Source organism: Mandrillus leucophaeus, unplaced genomic scaffold, assembly GCF_000951045.1.
Source record: "Mandrillus leucophaeus isolate KB7577 unplaced genomic scaffold, Mleu.le_1.0 Scaffold375, whole genome shotgun sequence".
Classification (NCBI taxonomy): domain Eukaryota; kingdom Metazoa; phylum Chordata; class Mammalia; order Primates; family Cercopithecidae; genus Mandrillus; species Mandrillus leucophaeus.
In genome coordinates this window covers 1,627,225-1,636,245 of record NW_012103976.1, presented here as the reverse complement: position 1 = coordinate 1,636,245, position 9,021 = coordinate 1,627,225, and the positions used below count along the sequence as shown (strand labels likewise).

The 9,021-nt window shown below is 38.7% G+C and overlaps 1 pseudogene; it reads right to left on the bottom strand.

The window, feature by feature from the left end:
- Positions 1 to 5,439: 5,439 nt before the first annotated feature.
- LOC105546918 lies at positions 5,440 to 8,107 on the bottom strand (annotated as a pseudogene).
- Positions 8,108 to 9,021: the final 914 nt, after the last annotated feature.

Here is a 9,021-nt window from a genome sequence, read left to right as displayed (position 1 = left end):
AATTCAGTGCATGTAGGGCAGTTGCCAATAAAGTCACCCTTGGGTACTTGTTCAAAGCTTTAGATGAAGGAATGTTTGTTCTCCACCTTTAAGGGATTGAGAGTGTGGTGGACCTAATTTAGGGGAAGTTCATGGGCCAGTGTCTTTGCAAGTGAAACTAGGCATCTTTCCCCAAGGAGAGAGCATATGAAGACATTCACTTTAAGGACGGATTTTGAAAGGGGAGGTATTGGTACAACTTACCAACTTTATTATGTTGCCTAGTTATCATTTCTGTAGGTGTGTAACATTTTATCAAGTGCAAGGAGTTACCTCTGAATCTTCTATATAACAAAGAAAATTTAGGCATGTTTAGTAACATGCGGTAACCTCTGGAATGCAAAATGCATTTATACTTTGTTTTACTAAGTCTGAGTAGAGAACATTTCAGTGTGGGACATGAGTTGTCTCACCAGTAGTACAGCTTTAGAAGTCATTAGGCTTTCAGTGTTGTAAACTGTTTATCAGTTATATTAAAACATCACAACCTCCTGAGACCAGTGCTCTTACTTGGTTGCTTTGTCAGGAGACTTGCGAATATTGAATCCTTTAAAGTTTTTACAATGTTTTGAGAAGTGGAATTAGTTAAAAATATATCCTATTATCAGAATGTCTGCTGGCTAGGATTTGTTATTCTGTTGTTCTATTTAAATAGAATATGTCATATATTAGATGTTTTCTTAAATAGCCTTAGGTTTTAAATAAAAAGTAAGGCTGGGCATGGTGGTTCAACCTGTAATCCCAGCACTTTGGGAGGCTGAGGTGGGAGATTGGCTTGATCCCAGGAGCTCATGACCAGCCTGGGCAACAGAGCAAGAACTTGACTCAAAAAATAAATAAAATAAGATAAGGTAAAATAAAAGGTAGTGAAGACAAAGATGACTTTATCCTCATCCCTGGTCAGGGACCTGGTTCATAATTTAAAACTCTTGCTTCAATTTGAGAATCTATAAAGTAGGATTGATAAACTGTACTGCCTTGGATTGCTTTTGAAAATGTATGTGCCAGGGCCTGCTTTCACATGGTAAGAGGAAAGTCATTACCTATCATACGCCATGTTTTTCTTTAACTTATACCTAAAGTATTTTAGAGTACTTATTGCCTTATGTAAAATTATAAGATCATATAATCACATTCCCCCCTGTGGAAAATTAAACTTTTTTTTTTTTTTTTTTTTTAAGTGAAAGCAGCTTATTAAAATAAGGGAATGTAGAAGGGCTACTCCAAAGGCAGAGCAACCTAGACTCTCTCTGTAATTGAGTCTAAGCTAATGGAGAATGGAAAAAAACTCTGTTTTATAGCAGAATTTTCTACCTGGCCATACATGAATTTTTTGCTCTTGCTGTCTTGAGTGTTAACAATGGGAAATTGTGGACACTTACACTGAGCAGTACTTAGAATTTGCTGGATTTGCTGAAAAGTAATCCATCAGCATTGGAAGCCGTAAGCAGTATAAAATCGTTGATACACATATTTATTTTTATTTTCTTTAGGTGGAGAAAGAGACCCTTGAGTTAAGAGTTTTTGGATGATGAATTTAGTACTTAATCATTAGTACATTTGTGCATGTCATATTCTAGGTCAAAATAAATTATCAACATGCCACATTTGTGGTAGTTAGATAATGCTTTTATTTCCTCTTTTTTCCCCACTTTGAATCCAGATTAACATAACATGTTAATTTGTGTTTTTCTCAACTCAGTGTGGTCATTCCATTGCATTAAAACTTTAAGCACTTTCGTCTTCACTAATAATCCACTTAATCTCTCACAATAAAAAGTACTTTCATTTGTACTGACTTACATTTATCCAGTCAAAACTTTATATATTACTAGACTTTTTGTTACTTTTACCTAGCATCCAAAACCATGTTTTATGATTGGTTCGTAAAGAGCTATAGAAAACAGATTTTAATATTGCAATGTATATTGTTAAATTTTCTATCTAATGGATTGCCAGAAATACTCTGTTATATACATAAAAAACTATATGCATAATTCCTAGTGAGATAGTTATTTTCATTACTCGAAATACTCTCATTGAAACTTGTAATTCTGTGTTCCATTACATGCTTACCAAAAATGATTCGAAGTTGGGGGAGTGGTTGATTCCATATACTCTCAAAATTTCCAAAAAATTTAAAAAGTATTAAATTCCTATACAGTATCATCTGTCACCTCCCTCTGCCAAGTTGCCTGCCTAGCCACCATTTAATTTATGATGAGATGAATACTCTGGCCCTGGGGTTCCCATCCCACCCCCTTTAGTCAGAGTGCTGTTCTTACATTGTATGAATCAGAACTGACCACTTATAATGCATGTTATAAGTGATTGGGTAAGATAGACAAGCACAATTTTTAAATATTATAAAGCAAAGCATTGCTGCAATTTCTGGGTAAGTTTTCATGAAACTCATGTAGTACCATATGTCTCTTTGCTCTTAGGAATGTCCTGAGTGATTTTTTTTTTTTTGAAAGCAATATTAGTTTTTAACAGCTTTGATTACATTCCTGGCCTGTTTTCTGTTGGTGGTACTATCAGGCTATGATATGATAATAGTCCCCAGGTGCATGAAATCTTAGAATTGGGACTAGGCCACATACCTCCTTTTGGCTTCCTCTGCAGAGGGTCCCCTAGGCTTTGTTTATCTCCAGAGATTAGGAGTCTTTTATTTCTTATTTTTATTTATTGAGACAATCTCACACTGTCACCCAGGCTGAAGAGCAGTGGTTTGATCACAGCTCATTACAGCCTCAAACTCCTGGGCTCAAGCCATCCTCCCACCTCAGCTTCCCAAGTACCTGGGACTACAGGCGTGCGCCACCATGCCTGGCTAATTAAAAAAAAAAAAAAAATTTTTTTTTAAAGAGCTGGTGTCTCACTTTGTTGCCCAGGCTGGTCTCAGACTCCTCCTGCCTCAGCTTTCCAAAGTGTTGGGATTACAGGCATGAGCCACCATGCCTGGCCTGGGGAACTTCTTGACCATGGTCCCCGGAACTGGACCCCTTTCTCATTATGGGATGCACTCTAATTTATCAATGTTCTTCTTAAAGTGTGTTAATAAAGAACTCATCTAGTTCTCTAGATATAGTGTGGCCAATTCTGAGTGTAGTGAGACTTTTATTTCCTGTGATCTGGAAATTGTACATTTGTTAGTGCAACCTAAGACTACCACACCTTTTTGTCACTTACAGTGGTTCATATGACACAGTCAGCAAACATTTCTGTGCCTGCCTCCAAACACATTTCCCCATTAAAAAGAAAAAAAACTACTGAACTTCCAATTTTATGTTGATTTTTAAACCCAGCATTCTAACTTGTCAGTGTAATTTAATTCTGTTGTTGATTTTATTGGTTATTTTATTTCTTGTTGTTGGCAAGTTTACCGATCTGTCTTCTGGGTTGTCATGTGATACAGACGTAAATGCAGAGGAAAAAAGTTGATTTTCATAGTAGTCAGCAACAGTAATAACTAATGCCCCACATGGTCCCCCGTGTCACTTTTGGAAAAAAGCCTTTGTTCATAGAGCAGTCTTACCAAGGGATAAATGTTTTATGGCCTGGAGAGAAATGCATCTCAATATAATGGCTGTGTTATTTTTCAGAAGCCAAGTTTGTTTTCTTTCCCCTTTAACTGTATTTCATTTTTTTTTTTAAAACATTCCCATTGGAGAACTTAGAGAAAGGTGAATAAATGCAAATCAGGTGGTTTTGTTTTGATTTATTCGTACCTTTGATAAAAGGAATTGATTCTGCTGAGAATATGACTGTTTAAGAGTGTTGCTGTAGCAGACTTGCTGTCATAAATTGGTTGGCATGGGCTTAAACCTTTGAATCACACCCTGGAAGCAGATAGTACTTTAAGAAATCTCTAGTCTGGAATTGTTTCTTACAGAGCAGGACTCTCTTCTTCTTCCATGCTTACTTATAGTGATCCTTAGGGAATGGGCAAAATAGGAGTAAATTTGGAAAATAATTTTTAGGGGATTGGAATCTGAGGAATAATGATAAAAAATAGTTTAACTTTGAAAAACCATGTTATGCCAGTCATAGAGCCGTGTGCTTTCTATGTACTATCTCATCACAGGCTCAGGCAATGGTGGAATTATGTCGAGCAGGCAGGAGGCTTGGTAATTTTTGTTTGGATTTTCTTTGGCTTAGGAAAGACAGATTTGCCTTTTGCCAGAAAAGAAACTCCTTCAGTGAGCTAGCACTTCAAAGTTGATGTCTCAGAATGTGGTGGAGATGCAGCCAGTTCACCTGAAGGTAGTGGTGGTGGTTAAATAAACACCCCCTCTATAAGTCTAGCTTTTCCTACAGTTACGAAATTTGAGATTTTTTTGTTTTTTTTAATGTTTATTGGTAGAAATAGATCATCAATGCATTCTTTGTGTTTATATAAACTGCATTCTCTTAAAGGTTTTTGTTTTCATTGGAGATTTTTAGCCTCCAAGTGAACTTAACATATTATCTATGCAACTGATTCTTTATAGACTTTTTTTTTAGATCTTAAAACTAAATTTGAGAAACCATGCATATTGTATACCTTATTTAATAATCCAAAGAATTGTTTGCACTTTCAAAAAAGTTACAAAAAGGCTGAACACAAGTTAAATAACCTGTATATCCTAAATTTTCCATTACTGAATAGATGCTTGTTCAGTGTTATATATTGCTTGCTTTCTAATAAGTCAGATTGTCAGAGATGCTTCAGTAAATTATCTCTATATTAAAATGATATCTGAATCCCCTTTCTCTCTGAGATGATCTTGCCAATATTAAACATTGTGGCATATGCAGTTTTAGCCGAAAAGCTTAAATAAGAACCAGACTTGTAGACTGAATCTTTTAACCTTAAAATTATATACCTATATATGCATACATGGTATGCTGTATATTAAATTTAACATTTCAAGTAACGTATGTATGGCAAACATTCAGCCAAATACTCTTTCATGAAAAGGTATTATTCTTAAAAAGTTAATGAAAAGCTTATTTAGATAGAAATGTCTAGACATAAGTACTAAGCCTGTGAAACTTGAAAGTAAAGTCTGCTGTGCTGTTAAGAAAAAGATTGGTTTTTAACCTATTGAATTGTGCAGAGACAAAAGTGCTTAGCATGACAAAATTACCAAAATAAAAACATTTTAGACATTATTTGGTTCTAGCAACGTTAATTATTTTGTGTTTCTGGATAATTTAACATTTATATTTTTAAATTTTATATAAATTTCCTCTTTATAGCAAATTTTAAAAAGCACACAAAAATAGTTCCAACTATGTATAATAAACAAAAATGTATATTTTTCATCCTAGTTAGCTCATTACAAGTAACTAAGCAAAACAATGCTTAAACATTCAGTTCTACTAAAATACAATATTTGAGTAGATCCCATCACTTTACCCATTGTTTGCTATGTTGGACCCTAAAACAGGCTGCTGACAGATCGGGCAAGTGAAATTCTCTGAGAGCCATCGGTCAGTACAATGAATATGAAATTCATGCATGCAGGGTAATTGCCTGAGCTTGTTTCCAGTTATGTAATCACTGATAACAAGCACTAAGGATTTTACGTAGTTCACTATCAATACTGTTATGCTCTAGCACCGGGTGGAAAGATTATCAGTCTGCTCTTTGGTTCAATCATGTATTCGGGCAGGCGTGATGGCTCTTGCCTGTAATCCTAGCACCTTGGGAGGCTGAGGTGGGTGGATCACCTGAGGTCAGGAGTTCAAGACCAGCCTGGCCAACATGGTGAAACCCCATCTCTACTAAAATACACAAATTAGCCAGGCATGATGGCGGGTTCCTGTAATCCCAGCTACTAGGGAGGCTGAGGTGGGAGAATAGCTTGAACCCGGGAGACGGTGATTGCAGTGAGTCGAGATCGCACCACCGCACTCCAGCCTGGGTGGCTGAGCGAGACTCACATCTCCAAAAAACAACAACAACAAAAAAGAGAGAGCAAGGGGAAGAATAGGTAGTGTTCCAGTTTGACTAAATCATTTGAATTTTGCAACTACATGCTACCCCTATTGTCACTGTTTCAGGTATGAGGTGAGTGGTCTCATTTACACCATGCATTTCAGTGCTATCTCCTTGGGCCTGCCTGTCTTGAGAGGAACCTTCCCTGTGCTGGCTGCTGTCTAACTGTAGCTAAGTTACTCAGTTCTGAGTGCATCTCTGGTAAATGCTGACCATTTCTCTGAAGCTCTGACTTGGAGAACTAGAGCTTCTCTCTAATGGTTGAGTCCTCCATTAGAGTACTAGGTTCTCCAGACCCAGTCATAATCTGCCTTAAAATTGACCAACGAGCCACTGATGATGGCTCAACAAGCTCATTCTCAGAAATCCTAGGAAGAATTCTGGTACTAACATAGGTTTGAATACATGACCGCAAGAAGTGATTTGGCAGAAGCCCCCATTATTGCTTTGAATAGTGACCGTATTTTCTGTTAGCCCTACTCTGGATGAGTTCTGTCTGCAATACTATCCCGATCTCTGTTTTCTCCAGGATGGATCCTTCTCACTTGAAGGTCTAGTGTGATTGTTGGATGTTGTGGTACAGCAGTTGAGGATCTGCTGGATTCTTCTTCTTCTACTGTTATTCTTGACACAAGTCTTGAATTAGAGAATGGGGTATATGCAGTACCTCTGTGTTCTCTATCTTGCTCTAAAAAGACTTGAGTTATACCCCTCCTCCTAACAGATCTTCTGGTGGTTTGCTGGTATTGGTCTACTTTCCCTTTGTGAATTATGATAAACAGTGCCACTCTGTCTCTTGAATTGGTGAACGACTTTGGCTACTGAAGGTAGATCTTATTGGCCTTAATCTTTAGTTTGTATTTCTTACTGTAACATTACCTCTAGCTCCATTTTCCCAAACATGTGCTGCTTTAAACCATTGCGCCTCCCTTTGCCTGAGTTTGCTACCACCTGACTGGTTTGTATGACTACTGAAATTAGTGCGTGAAGCACTAGCTCTGGGAATGCCAGCTGATCCCCCAATTCCAGTTCTTAATCTTCCCAATGTTGAGAAAAATCCTTCAGCTGAATTTTTCCCCCTTGAAGCAAGACTAGTCCTTAGAACGTTGGAACTACCACCATTGAAATTCACTGAAATTTGGCTTCTTGTTCGCCTAGCCACAGGACTAGTTGACTTTTGTTGCCTATTTGTAGTATGATATCTGTTACTATCTGAAAGTGGAATGTTTGTATAATCTCCATGAATTTCAAATCCTTTATTTTCTTGATTTATGTGGATTTGCAGACTAAACTGAAACTCTCCACTGTTCGAGTTTGTTTGACTCATAGCTCTCCAATTTTGATTCTCATTTTGTCCACTTCGAGTTGCATTTCCTGTGCCCTGAAAGGTGTTCAACTATTCTGGAAGAGAATATTCATTTGAACTTTCTCCGGGAACTTCTGAGTCTCTGTAATTTGTTCCTTTTATTTTATTTTATTTTATTTTATTTTATTTTATTTTATTTTATTTTTTTGAGACAGAGTTTCACTCTTGTTGCCTAGGCTGGAGTGCAATGGCACGATCTTGGCTCACTGCAAACTCCACCCCCTAGATTCAAGCGATTCTCTTGCCTCAGCCTCCCGAGTAGTTGGGATTACAGGCATGCACCGCCACACCCAGCTAAATTTTTGTATCTGTTTAGTAGAGATGGGGTTTCACCATGTTGGCCAGGCGGGTCTTGAACTCCTGACCTCGTGATCCACCCACCTCACCCTCCCAAAGTGCTGGGATTACAGGCATGAGCCACCACGCCCAGCCAATTTGTGCCATTTCTCAAGTCAGGCTGAGATACTAGTTGTTCGTTGACCCCATCTAACCGCTGTTGCAGTTCTTCTGATAATTATTTCTCTGGGGGAGCCTAAAAGATTATGGTCTCTCATAAGCCGATAATCTTCGTCATTGAGTTAATTAATAAACTGCTAATAGGCTTTTTCTCTGTGGAGATGCTCTTGCTGCCATCTTCTCCTATTTTCACAATGATTACAGTCTTGAGATAAGGTTTCTTCACCACCACCATCTGATCTAGATCTAGACTGATTCATCCTGAGATTCCTGGTTTGCTTATTTTCCTTTCAACATTCTTTTAACATAAGCCATGGTATCCATCCTTCAATTGTTTGTGCCTTTTTTGAGAGCTGCCCATCTCTTCCCAACTCAAATCCAGGCCTGTCGGTCTTCAGGGTTCTTAGTTTTAACTACTGTACTGTTCTTGGTTTCATAACTCTGCTGTTCAGTAAAATAGCAATTATTGTCCTCTCTGCCCTTATCACTCGGCTTAGCCAAGTCATCCACCAGAATACAATCCTGTTCTGTGGAACAGCTCTTGGGAGCTTGGAAGAAGAAAGTTGAGTGGGTATTTTAGTATGAATTGATAGTATTCCACATGTACATCTAAAGTTTTCAGGGCCAGGTGTCATGGCTCATGCCTGTAATCCCAGCTCTTGGAGGGGAGTGTAGGGTGAGATGGGAGGATCCCTTGAGTCCAGGAGTTTGAAACCAGCCTGGGCAACATGGTGAAACCCCTTTGCTACAAAAATTAGCAGGATGTGTGGCACATGCCTGTTGTCCCAGCTACTCTGGAGGCTGAGGTGTGAGGATCACTTGAGCCTGGGAGGCGGGGTTGCAGTGAGCCGAGATTGCGCCACTGCACTCCAGCCTGGGTGACAGAGCCAGGACTGTGCCTTAAAAATAAATAAATAAATAAATAAATAAATAAATAAATAAATAGGCCGAGGCGGGCGGTTCACGAGGTCAGGAGATTGAGACCATCCTGGCTAACATGGTGAAACCCCGTCTCTACTGAAAATACAGAAAACTAGCCGGGCGTGACGGCGGGTGCCTGTAGAGTCCCAGCTACTCGGGAGGCTGAGGCAGGAGAATGGCGTGAACCCGGGAGGTGGAGCTTGCAGTGAGCTGAGATCCGGCCACTGCACTCCAGCCTGGGCGACAGAGCGAG